We start from the raw sequence: 17,616 nt of genomic DNA on the forward strand, positions 1-17,616 counted from the left end.
AATAGAATAAATCATATAAAAAATAGAAAAAATGGATGAATTCCTGAAAATTCAGAAAATAGGGAAAACTACTAAACTATGACTTGAAAACCAAAAGCAATAAGGAAAAGTCTAATAAATCTGACAGCAAGTAAATAAAATTTCTTTTTTTTTTTGTAAATAAAATTTCTATGTAACAAAACAAACTAAACAAAAACACCATAAATATGTGGAAAATGACAAACTGAAAATCAGATTCTAAAAAGAGAAGAAGAAAAAAAATCCAACAATCTCATACAAAAACAGGCAAGACCTATAAACAAGTAGGTCAGAGAATAAATGCAAATGGCCCTCAGACTTTAATAATAAGACAAATGTAAATGAAAACTATACCAAGTATCACTTCTTACCTATTATGGGACAAATATCCAAAAATGTGCTAATAAACTTATTGCTGGTTAGAGTAAAAAAGTGCTACAACTCTATGGAAAGAAATTTGGAAAGATTAGCAAAATTACGTAAGCATTTGACACAGAAATCTCTTCTGTATAAATCTATACTAAAAACATAGTGCCAAAATATGAAAATACATAGCCTTGAATATATAGAATTTATATATATATATAACATATATAATATATAGAATTTATATATATATTCAAGGCTATTCATAGCAAAAGACAGGAAACAACCCAAATGTCCACCAATGGGATTGTATAAATTACGTGCATAAACTGTAGTACTTCCATTCAATAAAGTACTATGTAAATGTTGAGAAATGTCTCTATACATTGCTACATATAATCTCCAGAATATATTATTATATTAAAAAATGAATAAAATTTTACAGCTAATATATAACTAGACTTCTCTGAATGTACCCTGTTTCTAATATTTGATTGTGCAGCCATGTAAATGTTTTACATAAGCATAAAATGGAGTGAAAGTAACATTTATGAAGTAATTTATAAAAATAGAAAAGCAAATTGGAACAAATAAATCTTTGTTTTGGGCTGGTGGCCCATTCATAGAAGGAGATAACTGCAAATGGTTTTAAAACACAGTAAGTTGATTGAACATTTCTTTTGGGATATATGCCAAGGACAAAAATAACTACAAAGAAATCTTAACTGCTACTAATCATGATATTATAAATATTTTGGAACTGATATTCTGAGCCTAATATATATATTTGGATGAAGTAAATAAGTAATTTTATGCTAATCTTGTCAAGAATCAAGATTTAAGGTAAAATTTTTTTAATCCTAAACTTGGATTTGAAAATAGCATAAACCATGATACTTTTTAAAAGGTATTTCCTAGTTCTGTTCACTAGCAAAGGCCTAGAAACAATGGCCAACTAAGGAGCAATGAACACCACTGATGCCCATATTTTGGTCTCTGAATTTCATTTTCCACCAGAAGAAACCAGGCTCCTTGAAGAAAAGACTGAATTCTAGTCTGGTACAAGAAATGTGTGAAAGGAACTTAGAGCAGTTTGTCAAGTCTGAGAACAAGGAAGTGACTGTGGACTATTAGGGTTGGGCTAAAAGGATTCAGGAGCCAAATTAAGAAGGCTCCTATTGGCCAAAGATGGTACAAAATGAGCATCAAAAAAAAATTAGTGGTTACAAACATCAGTGTGACATCAAACATGTTTAATCCATGAGTTCATCATGCTAAGCAGACAAACAAAACAAGACAGAACTCCAAACCTCTTTTCCCTTTACAGCCTGATAAAATGCCAATTCGTTATTCTGAAACTGGTAAACGAAGGGAAAGAATCAAACATTTATCATCTGTGTCCTATATGAAATGTACCTTAGAGTAGTCAAGTTGTTGATAAAAGGAAATTTCTCTTTGTAGATATATTCCAGCTAATAAGTGAAAAGTGAATGATAGAAGTAGAAGATCACCATTTTGCAAACTCCGATGATCATCAATGTCTGATAAAACCATGGTGAAAAGCTGATGGGGAACTTTAAAATGAATGGGTCAGGCTAACAATATCTGAAACCCCATTGATCAATTCCAGTAGTACAGAAAAAGAGAACCAGACATTATGTACACTGCACCACCCATGAAATATTCTTGCCCGCAAAAGCCAATATATTTATAATCGAGTCATCAGATCTACCATGTTACAGGGAAGACTTCAGATGGAAGAGCATGTTAAATGACATCATAGGGAAGCAATCAGCAAAATCTAAAATATGACTAACTCTATAGGGTGAATAATTCAGATATATTCAACAGATAAATTAAGGGTAAGGGAAAGATTATACATTAAAAGAGGCCTAGGAGACTCATCAACCAATACAAAGTGTGGACTTTATTTGGATACTGATTCAAACAAACCAACTGTAAAAGAATTATGAAGTTTTGGAGAAAATAAAACCACTGATAATAATATGACATTATAGTTAATATTTTTAGGTTTGATAGTAATAGTATGGTTATTTTTAAAGCCTCATATTTTAGATATACACACTGAAGCATTTACTGATTAAAAGACCTGAGTCTGGGATTTGCTTCAGACAAATCCACTCAAAGGAAGGAAGGAAAGATGAAACAAGATTGGTGATGAGATATTGATTATTGAGATTCAATAAGGGGTGTTCGTTATACTTTGTGTGTATATTTAAGTATGTCCAAAATTTTACTAACAAAATAAAGTTGTACTTGCTGTCTCAGCTATGCCCAGATGGGGAAGCCACAGAGTCCCCATCTGCTTATAGCACTGGTTATGGCCTATAGAAAGCACTCAAGCCATCTGGTCACCTGCCCTCTATTCTCCATGCCAGATCCTCATGGTCAGGACTACCAAAAATAGAAGAAACATCTATATGGTATAGAAGTGAGGATGGTATAGTTTGGGTAAAGGACTCCAGCAGCTAAAACCCTAGGTAATATTAAGGGTGAAATACAATAGTATAATGGAAAGTAACCAGAATAAAACTTTTGAAGACTGGGAGGGAAATTTTTCTGTAACTTTTAACTTTAAGGTCATTATTTTTCTACCAAAAGTCATAGTACCCACAGAAACCTAAATTCATTACCCTTATCCATAAACTGCCATGCTGTATTCAAAAGTAAATTAGAAATCACCCGCAAGTTGCTATATCAATCATCTTTTTGACTAGCAACTTAGGTTATGGCTAGAATTGAATGGATCTGTGTAGTGTTTTATATACTAGGAAGTAAGAGCTCTATAATTAAAATTAAATGAGGTAGATGGAAAAAAAACAAACAAACAAAACCCTAGCGCATAGAGTGAGCCCAAAAGATATTTGACAGTTAGAAGAACAACACTGATATCTACCTTACTCTGTTAGACTTAGAGATAGAGACAATGCAAATTAGATGTAAGTTACAAAAGTAGGGAGTCAATAAATGATAACCATAAAGGAAAGGCTAGCTATGGAACAAAAGAGAGGCTCATGATCAAGAACCACTAACAAAAGAGAAGTGAATAGGCTCTTGGATAGCAGCCTCACTGAAGTCCTAATGAGGAGTGGGAACTGGACACACCATTAAATGTTATATATGTAAGATCTGTTATATATATATGTTATATATATGTTGTATATATAACATGTTATACATACACACACACACACACACATATATATATGTATATATATGTCATGAGAAAAGAGATAAACAAAAAAAAATTCTTAAATATGGAGAACAAACTGGTGGTTGCCAGAGGGGAGTGGGTGGGAGGATGAGTGAAATAGATAAAGAGGATTAAGAGTACACTTATGATGAGCAGAGAATATATAAAATTGTTGAATCATTATATTGTAACACCTGAAACTAATATTACACTGAATATTAATTATAAACTTCAATAAAAAAATTTTTAAAAACAATCATGCCAACTTGATGTTGAAAGAGGTATTGAAATTATCTGAAAAAGATTTTTAAAAAGCCACAATAAAAATGCTTCAGTAGCAATCATGGTCATACTTGAAACAAATGTGGAAAATTTAAAAGCCTCAGCAGAGAAATATAATATGCAAAGAACTAAGTAGAAATTTTAAAAACTGAAAAATACAATAACTGAAGCAAACAGGTTGGTGGATGGGTTCAATAACAGAATGGCGGGTCCAAAGGAAGGAATCAATTAAACTTGAAGACAGAAAAATAGGAATAATCCAATCTGAACAAAAAAAGAAAATAGACTAGGAGCAAAATGAACAGACCCTCAGAGACCCAAGGAATTATAATAAAAGGTCATCAAAGTTCCACAAGGAAGAGAACAGGGATGAAAAAGTATGAAAAAATACTTGAATAAATAAGGCTCAAAATTTTTCAAATGTGGCAACAGATTTATCTATTTGGCAATAGATTCAAGAAGTGGAGGAAATCCCAAGGATGATAAACTCAAAGAAATATATGCCAAGATACACCAAAGTAGAACTTCTGAAAACTAAAGACATTAAAAAAAAAAAATTTTTGAAAATGCCAGAGGAAAAAAACACCTGACTTATAGGAGAAAAACAATTTGAATGACAGCAGATTTCTCATCAGAAAGCACGGAGGCCAGAAAGAAGAGGCAAATTTTCAAGAACTGAAAGTAAAGAACTGTCAATCCAGAATCCTCTACCCAATAAAGATATCCATCAGGATTGAAGGGGAAATCAAGACATTTTCAGATGAAAGAAAACTAAGAATTATCACCAGCAGATTTACCCTAAAATAATAGCTAAAGAAAAATCTTCATATAGGAATTAAATAATAAAAGAAGAAACCTTGGAATACCTGGAAGGAAGGAAAAGCAAAAATATGGGTAAAAAAAAGTCTTTCTTTCTTTTCTTGAGTATTCTAAATTATGTTTAATGATAGAAGCAAAAATTATGACACTGCCTGATGTGGTCCTAAATGCATGTGGAGAAAATTTTAATACAATTATAAATGGAAAGGGTAAAGGGATATAAAGAAAGGCAAGGTTTCCATGTTTCAAAAAGCTGGTAAAATGACAACACCAGTAGACTGTGATAAGTTATTATATGTAATGCACTACTTAAAGCAACTATTTAAAAGCTAATCAAAAAGACAGACTCAAAAATACTATAGATAAGTCGTACTGGAACTCAAAAAATGTTCACAAAACTCATGGGAAGGCAAGAAAAGAAACAGAGAAACAAAAACCAAGAGCAAACAGAAATCATGTAACAAAATGGCAGACTTAAGCCTTAACATAGCAATAATTCTATTCAATGTAAACAATCTAAACACACTAATTATAAGACAGAGATTGGCAGAGCCTATTAAAAAATAATCCAACTCTATGTTGCCTAAAATAAATTCACTTTAAATATAACAATATAGGTAGATTAAAGAAGATGAATAGAAAAAGATATATCATGCAAACATTAGTTAAAGAAAAGCAGTAATCCTGTATAAATATAAGACAAAGTAAGATCAAAGCAAAGAAAATGGCCAGAGACAGAGACAATAAATATATAATAATAAAAGGGCCAATGAACCAAGAAGACAATAATCCTAAATGTGCATGCACCAAATGGTGGAGCCACAAAATATGTGAATCAAAAACTAATAAAAATGAGAGGAGAAATAGACAAATCCACAATTATAGTCGGAGACATCAATACCCCTCTCTCAGCAACTAATAGATAAATGAGACAGAAAGTCAGCAAGAATGAAGGAAAAAAACTCTACAGTACTATCAAACAACAGGATCTAAATGACATTCATAAAACACTTCACCAAACAGCAGAACTTACCTTCTTTTCAAGTATCCATGAAACATGTGCCAAGATAGACTATAACATAGGCCTTAAAAAGAGAAAAATCAACAAATTTAAAAGAACTAGAGTCATATAGTGTGTTCTCTGAAAAGAGTGGAATTCAACTAGAAATAGAATAAAAATAACAGGAAATTCTCCAGAAAGTAAACATACTAAATAATATATGGGTCATATGTGAAGTCTCAGGGAAAAATTTAAAAATATATTGAAATGAATAAAAATAAAAATACAACATATCAAAATTTAGGGGTCACAGCATGTAGTGATGAGAGGGAATGTTATAATACTAAGTGCATGCATTAGGAAAGAAAAAAGTCTCAAATCACTAATCTAAGCCCCTACCTCAAGAATCTAGAAAAAGGAGAGCAAAAGCAGAAGGAAGGAAATAATATAAATAAGAATGGACTTCACTAAAACTGAAAATGGAAAAGAAAAATCAAGACATAAATCACCAAAACAAGGAACTAGTTCTTTAAAAAGATCAACATAACTGAAAAATTTCTAGGAAGGCTGAAAAAAAATAGAGATGATTCAAATTACCAATATCAGGGATGAAACAGAAATATCACTACAGACCCTACAGACATCAAAAGGATGATAAAAGAATACCAGGAAGAACTCACATGCAATACCTTTTACAACTGAGATGAAGTTGACCACTATCTTAAAATATGTAAACTATCACAGTTCATGCAATATGAAATAGATAATTAAAGTCTTAAGAAAATATAATTTATAACTTGAAAGTTCTCCCAAAAGAAATTTCCAGGTCCAAATGATTTCACTAGAGAATTTCATTGAGAAAATTTTTCTCTTAAAGAAGAATTGAGACTAATTACACACAAACACTTTCAGAAAATATAAGTGGTGAGAACACCTCCAAATTCATTTATGAGCTTAGCATTATCCTGATACCAAAGCCAGATGAAGATGCAATATAGGGTTTAGTCTCTCTATATGTGTAAGGATGATTCAGTATAAGAAAACTGACCAATGTCAACCTTCATATTAACAGCCTAAAGAAGAAAAATCACATGATCCTCTGGACCAATACAGAAAAATAATTTCACAAAATCCAACGCCCATTCATGTTAAAAATTCTCAGAAAAAAAATAGATAGGGGGGTAGTTGCTCAACTTGATAAAGAGTATCTCCAAAAAACATACAATGAAAATTGTACTTAATGGTGATTGATTTTAAAATTGGATGCTTTCCCACTAACGTTAGGAACAAGACAAGTATGTCTGCTCTTACCACTCTTATTCAACACGACTGGAAGTTCTAATTAGTGCAAGAATGCAAGAAAAGTAATAAAAAGAAAAAATAAAATTCTAATTTCAGATGACATATTATCCACACAGAAAATTCAAGAAATATTAAAAAGTAACTTCTAAAACTTAGTTCAGCAAGGTTGCAGGATACAATATAAATATACAAAAATCAATGGTAGTTCTCTGTATGCATAGACTAGCAATGAACACAGAGGCATAGAAATGAAAATGCAACACCATTTATAATCTTTTAAAAAAATAAAATATTTAACAAATTGTTTACAGGACTTTGTAAGCTGAAAACTACACAATGCTGATGAAAGAAACCAAAGAAGGTACAAATAAATGGAGATGCATATCATGTTTGTGGATTGAAAATCTCAACATAGTAAATATGTCAATTCTTCCAAATTTATGCATAGGGTTGAAGCAACTACTGTCAAAATCCCAGCAAGATCTTTTATATATATGAACAAAATTATTCTAAAACTTATATGGAAAAACAAAGTAGAATAACTAAAGTTCTGAAAAACTTTAGGTTGCAGTGGAAGGAATCAGGCTCTGCAATTTCAAGATTTCCCATATGTGTATAGCAATTAAGACTGTGTAGCATTTGTAGAAGGACAGATGTAGGCCAATACAAAATGAAATAGAAAACCCAGAAATAAACCCATACAGATATGATTTTTCACATAGCAGCAAAAGAAATTCAGTTGAGTAAAGATAACGTTTACAACAAATGGTACCAAGCAACTGGATATCCATAGGCAAAAACATGAAACTTGTCCTAGTACACAAAAATTAACTCAAAATGAATCATGGGCATAAGTGTGACATGTAAAATTATAAAACTTTTAGAAAAAAAATGAGGGCAAGTATTTGGGTCTAGGAGCAGATGTGAAGTTCTTAGCATTGATACTAACAACGTGATGTATAAAAGGAAGAACTGATCAATTAAATCTCATCAAAATTTAAAACTTTGGTTCTGCATAAGACCCTGTTAAGAGGATGAAAAGACAAGCTACAGAGTGGAAGAAAATATTTGTAAACCACATCTATGATAAAACACTAATATTTAAAGGTTTTTTTAAAACTCTCAAAACTAAGCAATAAAAAAGCAAACAAATCCTTAGAAATTGGGCAAAAGCCATGAACAGAGACTAGACATTTCACCAAATTAGATATGTGGATGGCAAATAAGCACATGAAAAGATATTTAAAAGATAATTAGCCATTAGAGAAATGCAGATTAAAACCATACAAAGTTATCACTACATACCTATCAGAGTGGCTAAAATAAAAATTAGTGGCAACACCAAATACTGGTGAGGATGCTGAGAAACTGGATTACTTATATATTTCTGATGGGAATATTAAATGATAGTCACATTGGAAAGCATTTGGCAGTTTTTTTAAACCTAAACATGCAACTGGCGCTGCACTTCTGGACATTTATCCCAGAGAAATGAAGATTTGTGTTCAGACAAAAAAAACTGCACATGGTTATTTATAGTGACTTTATTTGCAACAACCAAAAAACTAGAAGCAAGCCAGATGTCCTTTAGTGGGTGGATAATGGAACAAACGATGGCATATCCATTCCATGGAATACTACTGAGAAATAAAAAGGAAAAGACTATTGGGGTACCTGGGTGGCTTAGTCCATTAAGCTGACAACTCTTGATCTCAGCTGAGTTCATGATCTCAGGGTCCTGGGATCCAGCCCTGAGTCAGCTCTGTTCCCCTCGCAGAGTCTGGTTGGGGTTTTCTCTCTTTCTCTCCATCTGCCCCTCCTCCTCTTTCTCTTTCTCTTTCTCCTTCTCTCTCTCTCTCTCTTTCTGTCAAATACATAAATCTTTAAAAAAAAAAAAAAAAAAGGAACAGACTATTGATTTACACAGCACCCCAAATGAATCTCCAAAGCATTACACTGAGAAAAGCCAATACCTAAAGGCTACATATTTCATGAGTTCATTTACATACTATTCTTTAAATGATAAAATTATTAAAATGGAAAATGTATGTTAGTGTTTGTCAGGGGTTAAGAAGGGAGTGGGGAGCAGGAGGGATGGGGCATGGCTACCAAAGAGCAATGTGAGGAACTTTTCTGATGATGGAAATGTTCTGTGTCTCAGTTGTGTCATTGTCAATGTCCTGTGCTATAGTTTTGGAGAAGGCTACCATTAGGGGAAACTGGGGAAACAGTACATGGGATTTCTTTGTATTACTTTTTACAGTTGCATGTGAATCTATAACTTTCTCGAAATAATTTAATTAAAATATTATTATATTAATATTAATAATAATATTAATTAATAATATTAATTAAATATTTTAATTAAAAATACAGAAGCTACAATAGCGGATGAGGTTTTTACATCTATGGGACAGTCAGGTTGACAGCAACAGACTCAAATTCAGGCTAATTCCGGAGCTTGTGCTGGTAATTCAAATACCATGAACAACAGTGCCATTAATAAAGTGTTTTCCCAAAGGATTAACAACTCTTAGTAAAGTTCTGAACAAAATAATATTCCATTTTCTCTCAATTGACATGGTAGTTGAATTCTTGGAAAATACCGAGTATATTAAAACTATGCAAGCATTACTTTGTGTTTATACATAAAAGGGGGTTAGAATCGTGGCTCAGTTAACAGTGCCCTCCAACTAATATGACAACCAAAGACATCTCCAAGGAGCAGTACATTTTCCTAACGTTAATGCCCATTGCTCATTTTGAGTGGTTCTCAAAAATGTCTCTTGAACCCTGGTGGCCCCCCACTAGGTCAAAATCATTTCATAATTAACACCAAGTTGTTATTTCCCTTTCTCTTATTTCTTCTAAAAGCTCTGTGATGTGATTTATCACAGCACACTGGACACAGAAGCAGATACAAGAATCCAGCTGCCTTCTATTAAATTCGACATTGAAAAAGACTTGTGTAATTTATTTCGCGTTAGTAAGCATGTACAACCATGTTACTCTTCTCATTAACTTTTTCTTGTTGTTATTGTTTTCTGATCTGGAGAATACATTTAGAGAGCAAAGGGATTCTGAAATAAAAAAAACTTGAGGATTACTGCTCCTGGGCAGGATCCCATATTTTCACCTTGATCTTGCCAGCATCTGATAAAGGACCTAAGACATGATAGGAGCTAAGTAAACATCTTGTTGAACTTAACAAACAGACCAGTGAAAGGACAGTGAGATCCCGGTTGACCAGAACTCCTTGTGCTCCTTCAACACCCTGGATTTAATGAGTGTCATGTAGGCTTCCTGAGGCTGAGATCTTCCTTATGTTCTTGTGTGTCCCGTACTAGCATAGGCAGTGCCCTGCACAGAATTCCCACTTCCCAGACCAGATAGCTGAGGCCCAGCCTGGTCCAGGAACCTGCCCAAGGCCACAGCTGGTGGCCTCTCAGTTTTCCCACTCTGCTTGGCTACACTTTCTCTTCCCTTCCAGCTGGCTGTGGGACAGACCAAGAGCTTGGAAAAACTGTGACTTGTGGGTTTTTGGATTCTTTCTCACACAAGAACTTTCTGTGATGGATGGAACTTGCTGGTGAAAAGGCTGGAAAAGTCAGGCTCATGTCTCTCAGTCAGGAAACAGCCCATCCTAGGAAAGGACTCAGCATTGGCAAGTTTGGAGAACAAAGCTTTGTCCAGCTTCTCCCAACTTTCAGACATGGCACCCAGGCCCTGGGCTTTTGTGAGATTTCCAGGTGGTTCTAAGTCAGGCCACAAGGACACCTTGCCACGAGATATAGTCAAAAACCTTGCTCCTACATAGGGGGCAAGGAGGTACGAGGAGGAATCTCTCTTGCACCCCACTCACCCACCCACCACAGACTCTATAAGGTTGAACTCATAGGTAGGAATCAGTCAAACTTCCCTGAGGTCCATGAGTATTTGGCTGGCAAGAGGCTGGCCAAGGATGTCTGCACCTGACAGAAGGTAGCTTACACCATGGTCGTTTGGAAGCAAGGACGTTATGCCTACCAGGTAATAAAGAGCAGCTGCCTCTAGAACATTACTGCTGCCACCCCTCAGCCCAGAGTGGGTTCTCTGTGGGACCAGGCTCACTGAACAAATGTGTTTTTATTCACCCAGCACCCTTTATCAACAACTGGTTACTGAGGCCTAGAGTGTGTATAAGTAATAGTGTGTTAAGTGAGAGTGAACAAGACAGGGTGCATGATGTCAGAGCCCTTGAAGGGGGGTGCCTGGAAACTCAGCTGGTTGGTGGTGGAGGCCCCAAAGCCAGGCTGCTATTTTTACCTTCTTGCTACCTCTCCATCCTGGCTTGGAGGAATTCTCTTCAAGGCTCTGTGCCCTCTGGGCTTCATCGGTGGTGAGAGTCCCAGAGTCCCATTGAGCTCAGTGCCCCCAAAACTGTCCTACTCTTTACTTCTCACCCTCTCATTAGACACCGAGGCCCAGAGGTGAGGCTCTTCCTCTCCCCACCAACTATCCTCCCTCCAGCCCATAGGCCTTTTACCCAGTTTGGATGGTGGGAAAAATTGGGCCTGATACACTCATGTCCTTCACGCTGGGCCTCAGCTGGGGTGCTCAAAGGATAGACTTTGTTTCTGATCCATGGTACCTTCCCTAAGGTGGTAGAGGCCAAGGTAGAGTGTAAACAGGATCATCAGACAGAAAAGGCACTGAAGGGAAACCAAAATAAAGCATTGGTAAATGCCACTCAGGAATAATGACATCACTCAAGAAATTGTGACCAGGAGCACATTATACTGGATGTAGGCCCAACCCAGCATGTTAGCAAGGCAGAGGTGAACTGCAGGGTGGACATAAGCCTTGAAACTGGCAGGACAAGCATTCTGGACATTTCCATGGCTGCTCTAGTGGGTTTTGATCAGCGATAACCCTTGGCCATCCTCTCATGGCAGACAGATCTGTTCCCCCCTCAGCATTTCTGCCTCAGAAGTAAGCGCTCCACCAGGCCTCCAGGCCATGCAGAAAACCACGGTCCACAGCCTGGTTTTCTTGGGAGGTTATGCTGTGCCTGTCTGTGTACTGCCTGGGCACTGAGCCATCATCAGCAAGATGGTTCTGGCTATGGGACAAAACATGCCACCAAACCTAGGTGTGAGATCTGGCATTACAACTTGATGGACTGAAATATCGAGGAAGATAGGTGAAGGCTCCCCCACTTTCAGGACCTCCCAGGTTCTGGCAAGAATTTTCCCTGGGCCAGGACACACCATCTTCACTTACCAGTCTCCTGGGGGACCCACTCCACAAACATCAGCCAGTTCATACCTGTGATGGTCAATTATATGTGTCAACTCAACTAGGCCATAGCACTCAGATATTTGGCCAAACATTCTAGATGTGTCTGTGAAGGTATTCTTTAGATGAGATTAACATTTTGATCAGTAGACTTTGAGTAAAATAGATTTCCCTCTATGATGTGGCTGGGCCCCATCCAACCAGTTGAAGGCCTTGGGAGAAAAATGACTGACCTGTCCTGAAGAAGAGAAATTCTGCCTTCAGATGACCTTTGGATTCAAGCTAAAATATCATTTCTCCCCTGGGTCTCCAGCCTGCTGGCCCGCCCTGCAGATTTTGGACTTGTCAGCTTCCACAGTCATGTCAGCCAATTCCTAGAGAGACAGAGAGAGAGAGAGATGCACATCCCATTGGTTCTGTTCCTCTGGAAAACCCTGACTAATACCCTCTGGTAGTACCTACTAAAATGTGTCCTTTCAAAGTGTCACTGTGACCATCTTCCATCAGCGTGCTGTGTGTTTTCACCACGCCTCAAACTCTCTGACTGCAGGTCCCCCTGAGACACACCAGACAGGAGCTCTGCTTAAAATCTCAAATGTTCACACAGCTCTGCTGTCCTGTTTTAAGGACATATATTCTAGCTCCCCTAAGACCATCTTTGGTAGCATGAGGGTGTGACAATGTCTAGAATAAACCCATGGTCAATTTCTTGCATTCCTTTTGATGGTCCCCATCCAGGGAGGAGCTAATCTTCTGGGCACAGAGTGATGGTGGTATAGGTATGCCATACCGCAACTACAGGCATGTTTAAGAATGAAAGTTTCCCTCTGCTTCTTTACATTAACTTGCACCATAGCAACCTTAGTCTCCAGGCCTAGAAACATTCTACAGTGGTCCACTATGACCTTTCAAAATGAGCTAGAGAAACACTTCATTCTGAAAATCAAATGAACCAAGGCAAAACAAAAACAAAAACAAAAACCAACCCTGGAATATGAGGGTGCTTTAATTAAGTGGTTTTGTAAACTGGTTTAATGATTGACTTACACATAGCATATGTGATGGATCTCGAGGTCTATTCAGCCCAGGCAGTAAGCTGTCCCAGCATCACGCTGGCTGGTTGTGTTTTTGATGGGGATGGGGAGGTAAACTACAATTGGCATATTTTGTGTGTTTCCTTCCCCAGGTAATCACCACTCAATGGGAAGTACAGCTTGAAGACCTCAAAAGTCTCGAGATGCTAGATCTGCTCAGAGCTATGAATGGTTTTCTTGCTGCTGCTGTTCTATTGTAGGATAAGAGAGTAGGTAGGGGAATGGTGGGAAAAGGCGGTGCCCGGGCTCAAGAAGCAGCCTGCATGGCTGCCTGGGGGCCGCCTTTCAGAGTCAGATGTGCTGTTGGAGGTGTGTGCTGCTGCTCTGCGATGCCATGCCTGGGGAGGGAGACACTTTTATCCTGTCCTGCGTGCAGATCATCGTATGTCCTCTGAGCCTGAAAGCTGAGCTGTCACTTTACTGGGGCCATGGTTCCGGAGAGGCCTGTCAGTCTCCCACTTGACAGAGCACTCCTGGCTTCTTGCTAAGCCCAGCGCCGCAGTGGTCTGCTCCACTGGTAATTATTTGTGGTCTGAGAAGTCCTAAGAATCCTCTGAGGAGGGGTGGCCTCTCTGTTCTCTCTCATGGCAGAGGCCTGGAAGACAGACTAACCAACCAACCAACCAACCAGTCTTCATTGTTTCAAAGGCAGCCAGGACGAGGGCCGCACAAAGGTTTCAAGGAAGCTCTTAGCTCCCGGGAAGCATGTGGCAATAGTCAGGAGCCAGTGGGCGCAAATATCATCTAGGAATTAAGGGGTCTCAGACCACGGATACGTGCAAACACACAGCTCGCAGAGGGGAAAGCCATGAATCCAGCTCCACCTGTGGGTACATTTTATTTAATTCCCCCAACAGAGTTTCACTTTAAAAAAATTTAGATATGCGTTTTACTTTAAATTTTACATTAAAATCTTCTGGCTTCCTCTGAAAAATCAGGAGATCTGGCGGCATTAGGTGGCAATCCCCAAGGCACCTGCAGGCTGGCACCAGGGAACCAGTGCCCCCTTCAGGTATGGCAGTGGTCCTCAAAGCACGGTCCCCATCAGCAGCCCCAGCTCTCCCGGGGCACTCCCTAGAAATGCATGTTTTCAAACCCAGACCTGCTGCATCGGAAATGCAGGAGGGGGGCCAGGAGTCTGCGTCCTGACAACCCTCCAGGGGATTCTGATCCCTGCTAGAGTGAGGACTACCCAGATAGAGCCTGGGCTCCCCATCTCCCACAATCCCCACCACACCCTGCTGCCTCTTCCCAGAGCACCTCACCCAGTTATGTTACATGCCGGTCGGTTGGCCTCTGCGTCTGTGACCTCTGGCTTCTTGCTGCTTTCGTGTTTGGCATTGTGGACATTCCCTGGCAGACTAGCAGTAGGAACAGTTGGCTGCAAGGCAAGGTGTCCTGCACACACAGGAGAGGGCAGTGGGGAGAAGTGAGAGCCTCCCGGCCAGCCCATAAAGCCAAGAGTCACAGGACAGCACCTAAGACTGGAGAATGAAGACCCAAGAGGACCTGAAGAGAGGCAGGTGAAGGGAGTTGGGAGGAGAGGACCCTGGATCTAGTCACCTGAGCCATCCTGGGCCCCTTGTTGCCCTGGCGGATATGGCTCAGACAGCCACAAGTGGTGATGTGTGTTTATATGTTTCTGGCATTTGTCCTGGTTTGTGTGTTTTTCTGGGGCCTCACCCTGTCTCTACTGCAGAAGACAGCTTCTCTCCCTACCACCCGGGGCAAGGAGAACCCCTTGGCTCCTCCAGGCCCCGGGGGAGCCTGGGCACACTCAGGGCCACAACAAAGAGGGGCTGGAGCAGAGGGAAAGGTGGACACAGACCAGGAAGGACAGCTAATGGCTGTCATGTCCTCCGCCTGCCCACAGCCCACCCCCTCCCCACAAGCCCCCAGTTGCCTGGACTCATAGCTGCCTTAGGGAATCTGGGTGAAGAATCTACCCAGGGTCTTGGAGGAGGGAGCGGAGCGTGCCCAGCACTCTTCCTGCTTAAGCTGCCAAGGTCATGGGCATGTGGGATTTGTCGCAGTGCCCCAACCTGGCACTGTGCATTTCACAGAGCAGATACACCTTAGTGTTTGCTGGAGGAAAAGCAACGAAACCATGCTGGATGCTGCTGTTGGTGATGGGGTCATCCTCTCATTTGCTCATTTATTCCTTCATCCATTCATTTACTATATGGGGCACATAGATACCAAGCCCCGCTCCAGGCACAGGTGGGACGGGCGCTCAGTGCCTGCTCGGTCTAATAGAGGAAGCAAGGCGTGCCCATCAACATCCGTGTGACACAGTGGGGAGAAGGAAGGGCCGGGGATGCCAGGAGCTCTGAACCACTTTACTCATGTACCTACCAGCTGGCTTCTCCTGCCTCAGTGGATGGGGGTTCCTTCTTTGTTAGCTCCCCGGGTATGATATGGGCCGTCTCCACTTTAGGAAAGAAAAAGGAAGACAGAGGGGATACCTAGTCTGTGCAGATATGGTGCTAGGAGCCTTAAACCCTCACCACCCTGAGGGGGAGGTGTGGCTGTGTTGGAAAGAGGATCATAATTATAGCAGGCACAGCTACTTGTAATGCAATGATTAATGATTACTATGACAGTAGCAGCAGTAGGAACAGCTACTTCATTTCTCACGTTCTCACTAAGACCCTGGTCAGGGTCATATTTTCTGAAATACGGCATTTACTCATTCCAGAAAATGGTATTAGAAGCCAATGCCTGGCTCTGCTAATGATTTGCTGGCCACTATGTACAGCTGCCCAGATAGTGCACTGTGCAACTCCAGGAGGTGCCACTCACTTAAATCAGTGTGGATGTATGTGTGAAGGCCCCAAGTTGTACAATGTGGACACCCCAGGTTATGTCTGTGGTGGCTCCACTTAGCTCTGTGACACATAGTTTTGTGAGGGCTCAAGCAGGTATCTGCACAAAGATTTTTTGAACAGAGCAGGGACGTGCAAGTCAGATACCTGTGGCTGTAAGGGTTCTATCCCTGCCTTTCCACAGGATATCCCGTTGATGGAGAATCTTCCATGTAACACCAGGATTAGCCAAAGCCTGGCTGGCAGAAGCAAAGCAAACACTCTCAGAAGGGTAGTTTTCTGCACCCCCCTCCCACCCTTTTTAAAAGATTTTATTCATTTATTCATGAGAAACACACATGCACACACACAAAGGCAGAGACACAAGCAGAGGGCGAAGCAGGTTCCCTGCAGGGATCTTGATGCAGGACTCGATCCTGGGACCCCGGGATCACGACCTGAGCCAAAGGCAGATGCTCAAACACTGAGCCACCCAGGCGTCCCTGCCCTTTTTTACATGGTAGGGCTCATCACTGCTCTGTGGAGAAGTCATATGGATGCTAAGCTTGCTTCCACATCCCCAGATGCATCCAAGCAGGCTAGGAGGATACAAGCCTCCAAGGAGATGTTATGCACCATGGTTGGACACCTGCACAGACAACCTTAGGAATGTTCTGGATGCCCTCATCCTGCTATACCAAAGACAATCTCATCTGGGAAGGGTGGCTGACACAGCATGACAAGGCTGAGCTGGGACCTCCCCCCCGCCCCCCCCACCGCCTCAAAGCTGATTGGTCTGGACCTCCACACTGGGCCTGGGGACTGGAGGTGGGATTTGGAGACACCCGATGATCCCTGTTGCTCACCTGAATTGAAGACACATCAGCAAGGAAGCTCAAGTTCAGCTGCCTTCTCCCATGGCCACAAATCTGCTCAAAAGGCCATGTGGAGCAGAAGACAATTAGAGAAGGGAGCCCAGAAGGAAAGAGAGGATTCTCCGTGGCTTTCGCATTCCTGGGCAAGTCTTCCTGAGCCCATGTGTTTTGGGGGTTCCTGTGCCCTATAATAAATGCACCTCATTTGCACAACATTTGCTTTTTTCTTTTTTTGCCTATTTAAGTGGGTTTCTGCTAATGGTCACTGAAAGCCATGACTGACAGAGCTGCCGACTTGACCCCTCACTCCTCACCCTTAGCAGTGCAGGAGAGAAAGATGTGGAAGCCACAATAGCAGACATAATTCCCCAACCTTAGGATTAAAAATATGGGATGTAGACATGGAAACTCGCAGGACTACCTAGTAACGGCCAGACAGACGTACATGCTCCTCATCTCAAGTCATTGTTACAATATCCCTTTGAAGCAGTTACTGTTCCCGGTTTATAAGTAAAAACACTGAAGCTCAGAGAGGCTCAGCAACTTGCCTGCACTTACACAGCAC

The sequence above is a fragment of the Canis lupus genome, chromosome 3 (genome assembly GCF_003254725.2).
Source record: "Canis lupus dingo isolate Sandy chromosome 3, ASM325472v2, whole genome shotgun sequence".
NCBI lineage: Eukaryota > Metazoa > Chordata > Mammalia > Carnivora > Canidae > Canis > Canis lupus.